The following is a 17,158-nucleotide window of genomic DNA, read 5'->3' as shown; positions in this document are numbered from 1 at the left end:
GTTGAAGAGTTCCAAGTTCAGGTTGAAAGCTGTGGAGTCTGTCCTTAGGAAAGTAACCAGAGCAGTCTGAGCCCTTGAGGATAGAGCCTATTTTCACATTGAGTTCCATCTCGTGTAAGGATGCATTCTGTCTACTGGAAGGCATCATAGGACTGCATACTGCTAGGTGAAACATTTTAGTACAGGAAAAACCATATCTAAGTGCACAGCAGTCTAGGAAGCACTACCAGAGCTATACACACAAGTTCTAAAATTAACCTGCTTTGGTTCGATCGATCCTGAGTCTGGCTCTACCAGCTGTGTGACCTTGGGCAAGTTGCGTAGTCTGTGTCTGTATTTCTTTATCTGCAAATAAGATCATTATAGAACCTACCTCCCAGGCATGTCAGAATTAAAAATAAGGTCACTCAAATATATAACTTAAAGAGGGACTGGCGAAGGAATGTGACTCAGGTTGCTACAAAGGCACCTGAGCACACCCATATTTCTTGCAGCGCTATTCACAGTAGCCAAGCTATTGAAATAGCCAAGGTGCCCCACTACCAACAAATGGATTAAGAAAATGTGGTATTTGTACACAATGGAGTTTTATTTAGCCATAAAGAAGAATGAAATTTTGTCATAAGCAAGTAAATGGATGGAACTGGAAAACATCACCTTAAGTGAAGTTAGTCAGGTTCAGAAGGCCAAAAATCACATATTCTCCCTCATATGTGAATTACAGACCTTAAACAAATGCAGTAATATTATTGGATACAGGTCACACACTAAGGGAACACCGTGCACAGGAGGGGTAGGGAAAGGGAAGGAACCGTAAAACCTGAATGTGATTGATGTGCTCACTGTATAGGAACTTTAAACTGACTGAGGCCACTATGGGAAGGCGACCAGGAAGTAGTGAAAAGATTTGGTAGAGATGAACCAATTTGGATTTCAATACACAAGTGCATGGAACAAGGAATCTCCCTATATAGCTATTTTTATCTCAAACTAGCAAAAACGCTGTTTTTTTAATCTTATATATTTTTTCTTCAACAAAATCAGAGAATAAGAGGGTGAAACAGGTTCTGACCGGAGGTGGGGGGAGAGGGGGGTGGCTCAAATAATGCATACACATGTAAGTAAACATAAAAATGATAAAATAAATTAAAATAAAAACTAATAATAAAATAGAACAATTATAACAATATATTGTAATTAAAAAAAGAGGGGTTGGCACTTAACAGGCACTCTCAAAGTAGTAGCTACAATTGTTGCTGTTATTGCAACAATAACTATAAAGTAATGATAATTTATTATTATTATTATTATTATTATTATTATTATTGGTGGTGGTGGTGGTTCCTGAAGAGATTTTAAACTAAAAATCTGGCTATAACATTTTGGCTTTGTTTTTTTTATTTCAGAGACTTGGAATTATGCCTAAATCCATCAAATCTAGATAAAAACATGAAAAGAAAATAGAAGTTTGGGTAATATCCCAACTTCATTATCTAATATTTAAATATGTTATTTAAGTAATATCTAATATGAAATTTAAAATTCTAAAACCCAAGAAAGTGGGTTTAAATTTCACAGGTGTTGAGTATAAGTAACTGTCAAATTTCCAGCATGAGCATACATGGGGGGCAAACGAGTACCAAGTTGATATTTGTGGCTCACCAACCCTGGAAGGAGGGCAGGCCTGAGCCAGTCTCTACAAATGCCTCCTTTTGTGTCCTGAGTGTTTCATAGTTGTCAGGCTGTAACCGCCCAGTGTTAAGTGCTGAAAATTAGTGGTAACTTGCTGGTAATAGCCAGGTGCTTGTGCCAGGCAAGCAAGAGTCAGTTAGAGGGAGATGAGATGATCTATGTCTAGGTAGTGTGCAGACAGGAGAACTGGCATAAAAGAGCTTTGGTAACAACAAGGAGCCAAGGGGAAAGTAGTTCAGTGATTGTCTAAGGCATGTAGGACAACCCAGCTCTCTGGGATGGCTGTAGGCTGTAGCATCAGCATCCCTAGGGTATGAAAATGAAAAGACCTCAGACCTTCTGTGCTCAAGTCTGCATTTTAGTAAGTGCCACTAGTGGCTATGTACACACTAGCCCTAGGAAGCTCTGGACAGAAACTATCCTTCCGTGTGTCTTCCTCCTCAGCCCTGGCTCACTGGAAGGGTTGACTTCCTCTCAGTTAAGACCAGGCCAAGAACTACAGAGGCCCAGACAGTGAGAAGGTAAGATGCAGATGAAATGGAACAAAGGCCCAAGATACATTAATCACAGCAGTCATGGAAAGAAATGGGTGGATAGGAGGAGTGTTAAGATACTAAAATTGTGAAACCTTGTTGGAGGTGGGTGAAGATGATAAAAGTAGCAGCTTACATTCATCCAAGTGTTTGCATTTATCATTCTCATTTTGCAGGTAAGGAAACTAAAGTTAGAAGTTAAATAACTTGTTCAAGATCCCAAGTCTAGGAGAGGGTAAGGCCAGGCTTTGTAAGTGAACACTTAGTCACCATGGATGCAGAAGTGAGAGCAACCAAGTAGGCAACTGTAAGGGCAGAAGGACAGTTCTGTGGGGAGGAACAGGGAGGATCAGTGCAATATGGTCAGATCGTGTTAAAATGACCTTGAGAACTGACATTGTCACCCAAGAAGGATGAGAAAAGGAATCCCACGTGCCCCCACACCACTTAGACATCCACACACACACACACACACACACACATATGCTGCTCAGCATGGCAGGGTATACCCCCAGTTGTGGATGCTCCCTGAGACATCTATATCATACATCTCCTCTTGCCTTAATTTCCCAAATCCCACCCCCCATCTCACCCTCACTTCTTCAGCCCATTTCTCCTAGGTGATTTACCTACCTAGAAGAGAGGATAACAGGAAAGACTCACCTCCTGAATTTGATGAACTTAAGTTCAGTAGGAGGATATATAGAGACTTAGAACAGTCTTATACCAACGATATTTACATGCAGGGGGACATGGAAACCTTTGACTTTTCTCTTTCTTGAGACACTTCTCTTAACTTCCATGACTACTCGCTCCTGAATTTCCTCTTTTCTTATTCCTTGCCTGGCTTGGTGACTCCAAGCTACCACTCCAAACTTACCTTCTTTTGCCGTCATTCGTATTCTTCAGGCTCCAAACACACTGGCCTGTTTGCTATCCCTCCAACATGCCAAGCTCTGGGCTGCCTCAGACTTGCTGTTTGCTTTTCTTCCTTCCTGCAGTGCCTCTGTATGGCTGTCTCCTTCTCTCATCCTTCAGGGTTGTCTCACGTGGTCTTTTTAAGAGCTCATCCCCAGACAATATATTTTCCTCCATTATTCTCTCTTATCCTTTTGTTAATTTTATTTGAAAGATTTATCTAGAGCTGACATTATCTTATTTATTTGCTCATATTCTATCTCCTCCCCCAGTAGAATTCTTGAGCTATGCATTGTGTTTTGTATTCACTTCAGTTTTTCTTATGACTAGAAAATGGGTGTGGTGTGTGTTACAGGCTCACCAAGTTTTAATCATATGAAATAAATATGCTAATAAATATGTAAGTTGCAAATATATATGTAAACTATTTAACGTGCTATAGAAAAGACCAGGAGAGGTATGATATCGGTCTTCTAGTATGTAAAGGACTATCATTAAGAAGTCAGGGATTTACCTAATGCTGTAGTGCTTTCAGGAAATGGAACTGAGAAAGAGCTGGAAGCTGAAGTGGGCATATATTGGTGCAATTTAGAGAAGTGCTTTCTACCAAGAGCGGCCCAAAGATGTAATGGTCTGTTTGGGGAGGTGATGAGCTCCTTGTCACGAAAGCTGGACAGGTGGCTTTTGGGCAGAGAGGTTGTAAAGCAGATTCATAGCTTCTTGTATTAAATGGCTTTTAAGGTTCCTTTCAGTCTTACTTGTCTCTGAGAAGTTGACTGTAGTGATTTTCTCTAAGGTCTCTATTGTTCTGGGATGATGACTAGACACAGGTTATGCTGATGAGGAAAATGGACTAGATTCTTTAGTTGCATCCTCATACACTTTATCAAAGAGAAAATTGGTTTTGTTAAATTTTAAAATGAGGTAGAAAAAAAATCGAACAATAGCAAAAACATCATATTTGAATCTTGTGAAGCCACATTTGCTCACTAAGTCTTAAAGTGCTTGTTTCAAAATGACATGGGTGGGTTATATGAAAGGAAGAGTTTTATTCCTTCCTAGTTTCACTATAGTTTTTGCAACAGATTGGATTACCCACATTTGTCTCACACGTTATTGGATTTCAACTCAAATAACTCGTCTCAGCCACTGCTGATGCTCAAAGATGTGCCTCCCCTGAAAATATTTTAAAAATGTGATGAAGCTCAGAAGGTAACTCTGAAAGAGCACACCAAAAATATTTTGCATATTGGCAAGAGCATTAAAATAGTTCAAATTCCTTCTAAGGCGATCATCTGGTGACAAGCACTGATTAGAGATCCTGTTGGATGTACTTACAATGTGCGTGTTTATACACACGTATCGCCTTCTTGCATGTTATGTGTGTGTTCACAGTCACCGCAGCTCTTTTTTTTAATGGTTTTGTTTATTTTGTGAGAAGATCCTTACTGTATGGTTTTATACACTGCACACCTAAATATTTAGGGATTTACAATTGTATAAGTATTGATTCTGGCATTTTAAATTTAGAAATTTGTTATGTGTTTTCTTTACATGTGCTCTGGATATAAATATAGCCTTGTATTCACAAAGAAAATAGCTGTAAGCATAAAAAAATCATTTTTGATGTTGCAAAGATAATTTGAATAGTCTGAAAACCTTTAATGTTTCCTGTGAAATATATGGCTGATTATATACCTTTAAATAGTCTTAAAATAATACATTTGTTTTCTATGAATGATTGCAGAAATTGTAAGCATATACTCAGTGGATAACATTCCCCATTATACTTTTTTTAAAGAAATAAATTGATTTTCATGTTTAGTTCTAATTTATCATTTTCTAGTTATGCCCAATGAACTGATAGCCCACTATCCTATCCTATTAAAACACTCAGAGCTTGTTATTCTGACAATATATCAAAAGAGAAGCAAAATGAGATGTATACAGAACACGTGAGTCAATTTTGTCTTCAGTACAACGTTTTTAGGTATAAATGGAGTAATTCTTAACAATAAAGAGTAAAACATAGTTTGGTTTTGCTTGAGTTTTCAGATCAATTTTTTTAGACAAGAATAATCTTATAGTTTTATATTCCACCAAATCATTTTCTTCTGAATCTCCCAAAAGGAAAATAAAGCATTCCTTTTATCAGTATGACCCTGTTACAAATACTGCCCTTGAGGCTTTGTTCTTCAATTCTAAAGGCATTTTAACAACCATAATCCAAGGCAAGAAGATACTATATTTATCATTTGTTCATTTTCACAATTCCTGCAGTTCTGCTATAATAGCATACCTTAGTGTTAATCCTTCACAGCAATTGGAATGAAGATTTTAGATCACACTTTGTCTAGTGTTTAAACATACAAAGCTGAGGTCTTTCATTATTTCTACCTTTGCATTAAAAGAAAGCTGAAATTTATCTAGATCTTAACAAAATTGGCCCTCAGTCACCATGGATTTTCCTCCAGTGCTTTGGCTTGGTTAGTAATATCAGATCAGGTCCCCACATCTGGCCTTGTATCCAAAAAGCTGAAAGAAGGATGGGGAATATTTGGAACATATTTTTCTCCATGAGAATTAAAGAATAATATATTAATAACATAACTTAAATACCTAACTCTTTAATATTAGGGAATGTGTGTGTGTCTTTTCTTAATTTTGCAAGTTGCCCCCAGCACCTTCCTTCATGCCATAGTGGTGGTTTTACCAACAAGAGGCCATGCTCATCCTGCCTCAGGGTGGGCTGCTGTATCAGTTAGGGCCCCCCTTAGGACTCAGCTCAGGGATTCCTTCCTTTCTTGAGCAATTAAGACTCTTAACAATTGAAGAGGAGTTTTTAAAAGCAGGCTAGTGACTAAAATTACAATGTACTAAAGGTGTTAAATAATGTTCAGAAATCCAGCTAGTCATTTTCCCATCAGATTTTAGTGTATGTGCTTTGCGTGTTTTCAGAAATGCTTGCGAGGCATTGGGATTAAAGCAGCGAGCAAGAGAAACACAATGTGTGACCTGTTTTAGTAGAATAGGCAACATGCCACATTGAATGACAACTGAACAACAGCTTACAGAAGGGTGAGGGATGATACAGTGGGAGAATGATACAGGAAGGGGATCCTTCCTTTGAGGGAAGGAATTAGGCTTACTTGAGCAAGTGCCTATGCAGTGAGACCTGAAAGAAGGGGACGAATTAGCTGGCAGGAGAAGAAAGAACCAGGCAGAAAAATACGAGTGAAAGTACTGGAATGAAAGATCAAGGGTTACACGCTGAATTGAAAGGGCAGAACAGCCAAAACAGAAATGGGGAGGGAGCCTTTATACCTGACACTGGCCAATGCCTCTTGTTTCCCCTGTAAGCCATGAGAAGGAACAAGGAAGGTGGCCATGCCACTGCCTGACACAGGAGTGCTGGGGGGGAGGAGATAATTATTCAGCTGGAGGTGCATTGTTTGAGAGGGTGGCTGAAAAGCTGCATAGACATTTGGAGCTCAGAAGATATCATGTGATTCTCACCTGTCATCTATGTGATGGAGCTGGGAAGGGACCTAAAGATGGAAAGCACTCTTTCTGAAGATGACCAGTAATAATAATAATAATGATAACAATATGGCACTTTAGTTTATTGCCCCTGAAATAAGCTTTCAAATTATACATGGAGAAAACCTTTTGGCTTGCTGACCAGCCCCAACACCACATGCACACTCACAGAGAGGGGCTGCTCCTGCTAGCTACTATGTTGCTCTTTGTGCTACAGTTTCATAGAGAGAGGGTGAGAGGGAAAAAGGACACTTTAATGTGACAGATACTTCCATTTTTTTTTTCATTTCACTCTCATTTTTATTTGGCCATCCATTCACCTAATTTAGCTTCCAACTGGTGTTGGTTGGGCTGTGACTGATTAACAGGGGCTGCCTTAAGCACTCCACTTGAAGCCACGTAGTTTTGCGGAGTCCACTGGGACTAATGCCCAAAGCACTTGCAAGAGAGAGTGAGAAGAGACAGCAGGCATGAACCAAGACTGTCCCCTGCAAACTGGAACCTGTGGTCTCCCTAACCACTGGGGCATGAAGAAGGAAATGTGGCCCAGAAAGCTGTGTTTATAGTTCCTTGTTTGTATGGTTTTCCCATTAAAGCTAAAGTTTGTTTTTATTTTGATAGGAAAAAAAGAAGAGTGTGCTACCAAAAAAAAAAAAAAAATCATAGCCACAGCAAGGTTTGGAAACATTTTTTTTACTATTGTTTTTTTCATGTACATTTATTAAATACTTGTCTCAAGGATTAATAATTTCTTCTTCAAAAGAATAATTAAAATAGAGTTACTTTAAATAACTCTACTTTGATCCAAAAGAAACACGTCAAAACAGGAAACATATGGACATTGGTCTGAGCTAATGCTCTTCCTTCTGCTCTGTAAGTCATTCCCAATTTGTCTGAAATAAGGCCAGAGCATTCTTTCTGTTTTGGTGAGCATTTTCAAAGTTTTGAAAATCATTTTGACATGTCAAGATTTTCTTTCTTGGTTAGTAAAAATTGAATAATTGATAAAGAATAGTGCTTCTCGAACAATTTTAAATGCCAGATCACATTTGAGAGAACCACGTAATTATAGTTAAATACATTTAGTAAATGTAGTTACTACCAATGTTAACAGAAAATGTAACAGGAGTAACCATGACAAGGCACAGCAATGATGACTATGTCTGCCCGGGAATCTCCTCATCTTCCCCATGGACAGTGACAGCAGTTCCTCTCCACGGCCTTTACCCACTTATCAATAGCAGAGGCATCTCAAAAAGAGTTGTAAATATTGAACATCTTCATCCCTCTGCCTATGAGATTTCAATAGACAATCAATATTTTGCTAAAGCATGCACTCAACATTCATTACCAGTTTTCACTTGAGTCTCTGTACCTCCAAGCAACTTTCACTGAAAGTAACGATCACCCACCGAGCTATCAGAGAAATGATCATGTTATGGGAAATGCAGAATAAGTTCTAGAATTCAGCACATCACAGCATATGAAAAACAATGAGTTTTGGGAAAAGTATAAATGTGGGGAAATGTAAATTGTACTAAAATGTGGGCATCTCACCAAAGTGAGGAGCTAATGGTATTTGGGTATTGAAAGTTAATATTCTATGAAATGGTTCTTAAGCAGAAGCCTTAAATAAAAAGCCCTTCCAAATAAAACTAAGTCTCATTATTGAAAAGCACTTTGCTCATATACCGTGAGTTCTTCATTTAAATTATTTGCATATCAGATTTTTTTATTCAAGACATTTTGTCCTGGAAAATATGCATTTGTTTATGCAAATTTTGCCCTTTAAATCTTATCGCTTTTAAATATAGCTTCTTTCTGATCTATATTTTTGAAGTGGTTTAGATGCAGTGGTGTTATTTGCAAATATTATCAATGCATACCTACATTTATGGATTTAGTAAGTGACCATCTGAAATCACTCATAAAACAAGTTTGAAATTGAATACTTTTTCTTTCTTCTAATTAGAAGTTTCTAATATTCTTTTCATAGTCTGAAGATAATTCTTGGAATCTAGTCAAGAAGACTAGTTCCAGTCAAGAAGGAGAAAAAGTAGAAAAATGTTTTCTACAAATTTATGCATTAGACACTAGAACTCAGCAGACAGGGTTTATCTTCTGGGTCTTCCTCAAGCACAACCTAGTAGGAAAAAGAATGATGTCATTTACTTCAGTCTATAGCCTCAAATAACGAAGAACAGTGAATGTTTTATGTGTGCCTCTTTTGAGGGAATGTGGAGAAGCTACATTATTTTATATCTATTATTTCTAAAAATTACATTTATAGTTGAACCATACTCATAGGTGCTATTGAAGCTGGAAAGCACATTTCAAAACCAAGTATTGCAGGTGTGGTGGCTCGCGCCTGTAATCCCAGCTATTCAGGAAGCAGAGGTAGGAGGATGGTAGTCCAAGGTCACTGGGCAAAAGCATGAGAACCCTATCTGGAAAACAAGTTAAAGCAAAATGGACTGGAAGTGTCTGTCAAATGTTAGAGTACTTCCCTAGCAAGTTCAAGGCCCTGTGTTCAATCACCAGTACTGACGAAAAGTAAACAAATAAAAGACTTTTTAAAAACAATGTAGTTCTTGGAAGCATAGGAAGATTTAACACACTCTCTGCTTTTGGAAACTCACTATAATTAAGTAAATTCTGATGTCTTTAGAGTGTGTCTGTTTTCCTCATGCACTGGTGAGCTGAGTCCATCTGTCTTGCACAATTTATGCAGCTAAATCTAAAGGACCAGACTTACTATGATGTATCATTTTTAAGGCATTGACCCCATGACTTCATTGACTGAAACCTCATGGATCTTGACAACTTCAGCATAGATATGATAGCATGACAGAAAAATTCCATGTGGCATTTCCTACAAATTTTGAGATTTGTGTGCCTCTTAAATACACTGAAGTTGCAATTTGGGCATGTGACCATGAGGTGTCACTATCTCTTGATTTTTAAGTGCTAGAATTAAAATCAAAAGCATATCCTCAGGCAAAATCATGTGCCGATTTTTCAGGCTTTCCTATTGAACAAATTTATAATTATATAGCAATAACTAAACTATTATATTTGTGTGTGATTCTGGAGCTCATAGTTAGGACAAGTTGATACCTACCTATTAAGTAGGTGTCTATGATTCCGAAGGCCTACCTTTCTACACCTCCAAACTGCATTGCCATAATAGTGTTCCAAACTCTGCAGGTTGTATCTTTAAAAAAAAAAAAACCCACCTTAGTCTAAGTACAAAACAAAAAATCATTTGGCACACATACCAAAGCCCCGTGGCCTTCAGGTATGGCTAATCCAGAGGCTCTGATCATTTGCTTCAGTGCCAATCCTCAGTAGGCTTTCCACCAAATGACAGATGACATGGTCTAGCAACTGAAGACCTATATCCTGTGAAGGTTCAGTATCCCAGAAAAGACAGATCATTTATATCAATAACTGACAGAAACGAGCTAGAGTATGTTTTAATTAGCCACCCTTGGGTTGTAGGAACCCACAGAACCTAGTCACTGCAGGCGGGGGATGGGGTCTTTTTAGTAGCCTAAATCACATTGCAACCCTACCCCTTGTCTGTGGCAGTTGGGTATGGAATCAGCCCAACTTACCTTAGGGGATGGATTCCCCACAGCACACAGGAAGATGGAAGCTGGGTAGGCAAAACGAGTAGATGTGCATGACAAATCATCGCACTGTCATCCTGTGCCTCTGCTCTTTTCAGGAGAGGGTAGTGTTAGCTACAACTGCAAGAGTGACCTTCCTAGTATAAAATCTCAAAATGGCGCTCTTCTCTCAAGAGTGCAGAGATGGAATGGACTCCTCAGTACGTCGTGAGGCTCCTCTTGACCTAATTCCTTTCTTTTCAACTGCTGTACTAGTCTCATCTGTCACTTATCTTGACTCCAGCCACAGAGCACTCTGTAATTGTTCTGAACAGCCATACTCTTTCATGTAGTGCTTTCCCCCGCCTTCTCATAACAAGACTCATCCCTTCTGCCTGCAAAGCATTCCACGCTTTGTCTTTATTCACCATTTGAAATCACCCTGAAGGACTAACTTCATCAATTTCTTCCTTTGACCCCACTCCCTATCTCTTCCCAGGCATACTTATATACTTTTTTTTTCTGTGTGCCATAGTAAACTGTGCATAATGGTGTCATTGGAATTTCATCACACTGCACTGTAACACTTGGTTCATGGCTCTGTTCCCCATGAACAATGAACTTCTCAACAATAAACACCGGTGAGTTGTCTGAATTATCTTCCATGAATTATTCCTCAGTGTTTCATACGTAATGTTCATTGAATAAATGGTTGACCCAAATTGTGAATAAGTGCATGAGTAAATAAGTGGATTTTGACCAGTGTGAAACTAAAATAGCTTCCTGTTTCTTCTCTGCAAACAGCTCTGTGAAGAAGGATTTGAGAGTCAGCGTACGTAGTGTTGTAAGGCTTGGATTCAAATCCAGTTTTCTCTACTTACCAGTTGTGTGACTGGGGACAAAGGACCTAACTTTCTGGCTTTCTGTTTCCTCATATGTAAAGAGAATAATAATTTCTACCTTACCAAGTGTGTTTTCTTTAGTCTTCACCAACCCTGTAACATATACAATTATTCTTATTTTATAAGTAAGTAAATGTGATTCAGAATGCTTTTAGTAACTTGCTCAAGGTCACCTACATTCAAATATGGGGAACTAATATTCTAATTAAAGAGTGTTTGATTCTAAATCCCTCACAGTGCGGTTGGGGTATAGCTCAGTGGTAGAGGACTGGCCTAGCATGAGGCCACAAGTACAATCCCCAGAAACAATAAATAAATAAATAAATAAATAAATAAATAAATCTTTCACACTTTCAATTACACCAAGATTTTCACAATTTGTTTTTATTAGCTGGAGGAATGGTATAGGAAAATATTTTTCTTTCCTCAGCTAAATTTTATACTAATGATTATTTTCTGTCTAAAAATATAACATAAAACAACCAGATATTGCTGTGGTTGAGCTCACTACTTTTAAGCTGTATTGTTTCTCCCTATAGGTCATTGAACTACATAGTTGATGCATAAATGTCAATATTCTTATTTCAAATGGAAAATGCAAAAACCCCTGTATTGAGCATTTCCATTTCCCAAAGAGAACAAGATATATTAAAAAATATAATAGCCCAGATTTTCAGAAGTTCATCCAGCATGTGTTTGTTCTAGATGTAGGGAAGCTGGATTTCTCTTCTCATCCCATATTTTAGGCTACTGGAGGCAATTGGGTCTCCAAAGCACTAGAAGGGCAATATAGAAGCATCAGCGGTTCATGGCTCACGTTTTCCTCTGCAGATGAGCTCTGAGAACCTACTCAAAAATGAGGAAAAATGAATCAGTCCAAAAGTTAAAGAAAATCTCTCACCTCTGGCCCACCTCATAACCAGATCAAACACTACTTGGCTACTGTGATTCTGAGGCTTTTACCATCCCAAAGTCAGGAGTGTAGTCTTTACGTTAAAGGATGATTGCACAAACTATTTCATACTGAGAAGCATTAGGAAAATAATAGAGACTATTTTGAGCAGAATAGTTGATATATATCCTAAATCACAATATATGTCTGCATTGATACCCATTTGTTTTCATTAACTTACACAATTAAAATCAAGAGCTAAGTTATTTTCAGCAAACAGCTTCATTTTACATTCATTTATTTCTGCTTCGCATGAAGCAAAGCTGCATTAAAATGTGACAATAAAATGTGCTCTATTGTTTGTGGATGGGAGAATTGTACCACTCAGGTAGATGTACAGTTTTACCTCAGTGTCTTGCAAGTACCAATATGTGAGATTTTGTTCTCTCCCCAAAACAACTCTTATTCAAACTTTAGAAACTATGGATTTTCTACCTACTATTACCAAGAATAAATGAAATGTTCTGGGCCAGTAGTCTGAAATTATTTAATTGAAGTTATTTAATTGGTAGTAACTTTTCCAATGTTTTGAAAAATAAATTGGCTGCAGTAGCTAATGCATTTAGGATATTTACAGAACAGACACACACACACATGCACACACACATACACATGCACACATACACAAATACACACACACACTCACACATGCACACACACATATACACACACCACACACATACACATGTGTGCACAGACACACTCACACATACACAAATACACACACTCACACATGCACACACACATATACACACACCACACACATACACACACACAGATACACACACGTGCGTGCACCCACGCACACACACACAGAGTGTGAACAACTTTGTTAAATTCTCCTGGCGCACCTTCATGGCAGTTCTCTAGGTTATAATCATGAGGGGAATATCTGTGTCACAGAAAATGCATATCTTTAGTTTTAGTAGATATTGTCAGAGTCTACTATACTCAAATTGAGTATAATTCAAACATTTTATTCACAAAGATTTTCAAAGACATGGAAAGAAGGCAAACATAATGATAATGCAATACCTGGGGCTAGTGGCAATGGAGTTTTGAACATTACTGGGGCCAAAAGAATGACAGTGGGATGATAAAAGTGAGAGCACACAAGGAAGGGGTGAGGATAGGTAAGACAACTAAAAAATTAGCTAGCATTTGTTGCCCTTAACGCAGAGAAACTAAAGCAGATACCTTAAAAGCAACTGAGGCCAATAGGAAAAGGGGACCAGGAACTAGAGAAAAGGTTAGATCAAAAAGAATTAACCTAGAAGGTAACACACACACACAGGAAATCAATGTGAGTCAATGCCCTGTATAGCTATCCTTATCTCAACCAGCAAAACCCCTTGTTCCTTCCTATTATTGCTTATACTCTCTCTACAACAAAATTAGAGATAAGGGCAAAATAGTTTCTGCTGGTTATTGGGAGGGGGGAGAGGGAGGGGGCGGAGTGGGTGGTAAGGGAGGGGGTGGGGGCAGGGGGGAGAAATGAACCAAGCCTTGTATGCACATATGAATAATAAAAGAAAAATGGAAAAAAAAATAAAAAAGAATGACAGTGGGAAAGCTTCCTTAACTCTGGAGATCAGGTAGAAAATGTTGCCTTGAGAAGAGAAGTAAGCTGCCATTGAAGACCTGGAAGACTGGGAGACAGGTTTGCAAATTCCCCTTCAACTCTTTCTTCTCTCCTTCTATTCTCCTGCCAAAGTCCACCCTTGGTAAAAACAAACTGAACACTGGAAGACAGTGGAGTCCATTCTTTGACCATTCAAGGTCAGCTAGTCGTTGCAGAGAGCAGGGAGCAGGAAACCACAGGTCTATCTGAATTATTAAAAGTATATCGCATCTGCAGCTAATGACTACTATAAAGTATACTCTAGTGTCTTTCTACCATGTTTCATGTTTCAGTTATCCCCTTTTCTGTGACCACTCCCAGATTGTGCCCAATGCCTTGTCACCACTAATAATGCCGCCATATACCTCCTCCTATATGTCCACTTATGAACCTGAGAATTTTGTAGGGAATAGAGGCCCAAGTACAGAAATGACTGGTCTTAGGGTACATATGTATGCTTAATTTCACTGAGTAGTTTTCCCCTGACCCCAGGGGCAGTGCACAAGTGTTCTTGTGTCTCCACATCTTTGCCAACGTGTAGCAGCTTTGAAGCATCTGCCAGTGTAAACAATACACGTGATAATTTGTATCACACCATCATGCTTTCGTGCAAATGTTAAGAACAGACTATGCATTATATTCTTTCTATGTCATGTACAGTAAAACAACAAAAACTAGATTAGTAAAGCTCCCATTGGGAATGAGCTCAAAAGGAGATTTCACCTTCACATAAAATGGTATGTAGCTAAAACTTTTGAAGAAGTATGGCAAAATATCATGAGTTATACAGCATGTTTTCATTTCCCTTGGGAAAATATTTAAGAGTAAAAATGTTTAAGAAATTGACAAGTAGACTTCCAAACTAACTAGTCATGCCTTTTCTATTAGCGGTGTGGCAGTTCCAGGTACTCTATCCTCACCAATTGCTTGGTATGATTGATCCTTTTAACTATGGTCAGTTCTGATGAAATGCAGTGGCTGGATATTTCTCTGATGTCTAATGGTGCTGAGCTTATGTTATGTACTCTCTTATGTAGTTAGTATCATCACAAAGGATGATGTCTTGTCCATTTTTTTTTGAAGTTCTGGGGTTTGAACTCGGGGCCTCACACTTGCTAGACGTGTGCTCTACCACTTGAGCCATGCCATCAGTCCATTGCCCATTTTTGTTAGATTAATTCTCTTTTTATTAAGTTATAAATATTCTTTATATATTTATAAATGGGCTTTATTTACTATATGTAGATATTTTATCTCAGTCTGTGGTTAGGTTTTCATTTTCTTAGTGAATTATCTTTTGAAGAGGAAAGGTATTTAATTTTGATGAAATCGTACTTATTTTTTTTCTTATGTTTTGGTTTTTGGTGTGCTATCTAACAAAACTTTGTCTCTCCAAAGATCTCCTATGTTTTGCTCATTAGATTTTTTTTAAGTTTCATGATTTTAGGTTTTAACATTTATTTCTATGGTCAATCTTTAGTTTTTGTGTATATGGTATAATGTATGAGTTGATTCCTTTTTTCCATCAAAATATTGTTATCTAGCATTGTTTGTTGAAAAGATTGCCTTTTTCTCAATTGCCTTGAATGTTTTGTAAAAAATCAAAGGCCAACAACAAAAAGAAGTGCTTTCCTAAGCACTTTTCATTGTCTATAAATTTTAGAAATCACCTTATTAATTTTACAAAAAATAATTAGAAAACCTACTGGACTTTTGTTTAGGTGAGATGTGCCAATTCTGATCCATGAACATGGTATATCTTTCAGTCATTTAACATTAAGCAGTGCCTTATGATTTTCAGTGCAGAAATCATGAAAAATTTATTAGCATTATTCCTATAGTATAACTTTTGGCACTGAGGTAAGTTATTATTTTCCAATATTTTGTGACTAGTATAAAAGAAAATAAACAATTTTATAGTAAACTAGCATCTTGTAGTTTACTAGATTTGTTTATTATTTATAGTATTAGCTCTGTAGACTCATTAAGGTTTTTATGTAATTAAATATGTAAAATAGGAGCAATTTTCCTTCTTCCTTCTGATCTTTATGCCTTATAGTTCTTTTTCTTAACTCCCATTAAATGTTGAAGAAGAGTGATGACAGTGAGAATTTTCTCACCTTGTCAAGCAAGTCAGCCTTTCACATTAAGTATGACATTGGCTCTGAATTTTCACAGATGCCTATTGTCTATTTGAGAAATTTCTTACTATTCCTAATTGATTGAAAGATGTTTCCATCATGAACGAGTACTTATTTTGTCAATTTATTCCTGCATATGTTGAAATCATTTTTGTTTATTTGTTTGTCTGTTTATGCCAGAGGCCAGAGAGTAAATATGGTAGGCTATTGCAGCCCAAGGGGCAAATTTGGAGCTCTTATGAAGGTATTTGTAAAACCATTTAAAATTAAGCCATTTAAAAAATGCAAACCCATTTCTATATTGTAGGCATTAAAAAGAAAGCATACACAGGTGCTCTACTGCTTGGTGGAGGGCCTCAAGCAGTAGAGTGCCTACCTAGCAAGTGTGAGGCTCTGATTTCAAACCCCAGTATTGCCAAAAAAAAAAAGAAGAGGGTGGCAAAGTATTGTTTGCCAATCTATTTATAATGGTCTTATTTAGTGTATTATTGATGTGCTGGATTTGAGTGTTTTACTTTATTGTGTTTTTCCCTTTGTACCATCTACTTTGTTATTCCGTTTCCTTATCTACCCCCTTCCTGCCTCCATTAGGATTATTTGAGTAACTTGGTGTTTAAGAGATCTCTTACCTATAGGCTTTTGTATTATTTTTTTGATTGCTTTATGGATTACAATACACACACCTAACCCTTCGCAGTTAGCTTGAGTTAATATTATAGTATTTGATGTTTAACCTATAAACTTCGAAAGCATAAGAGTACTTGTACCACCCTTCTCATCTTCCCATTGGAGTTGAGATATGAGTTAAATCTCCCACATTAAAAACCTCATAAAACAGAGACATAAATGTGGTGTTAATCAGCCATCCCAATGTAAAGAACTTAAGAAGAAAACATAGTTTTTATATTTGCCCAGATATTTGCTATTTTTACTGCTCTTCCTTCACCCTGAGTTCCAGGTTACCTCTTGTATCATTTCTCTTCAGTCTACATCCACAGAATTTCCTTCAGCATTCATTCACAACAAATCATCTTAGTTTTCCTTCATCTAAAAACGTTTTACTTACCCTTTATATTTGAAGGGTGTTTAGGCTGAATAGAAAACTGTGAGCTGATAATTCTTTTCTTGGGGCATTGTAATGGCACTTCTCCCAGTGCCTTATCTGGAGCCTTTGCTCTTTCTCAGTGATGCACTGTGTTACCCCCCGCTGTTTCAAAGACACCTGTTCACGCTGGGCTTTGGGCCAGT

General features: G+C 37.6%; 1 protein-coding gene across 2 annotated transcripts in view; it reads left to right on the top strand.

The window, feature by feature from the left end:
* Nucleotides 1–17,158, top strand: part of Pacrg (parkin coregulated) — a 490,523-nt gene that overhangs the window by 146,928 nt on the left and 326,437 nt on the right. The window lies entirely within an intron of this gene.

Source organism: Castor canadensis, chromosome 1 (genome assembly GCF_047511655.1).
Source record: "Castor canadensis chromosome 1, mCasCan1.hap1v2, whole genome shotgun sequence".
NCBI lineage: Eukaryota > Metazoa > Chordata > Mammalia > Rodentia > Castoridae > Castor > Castor canadensis.
Note: the sequence above shows the minus strand (reverse complement) of the source record. Positions and strands in the feature narration are given on the sequence as shown.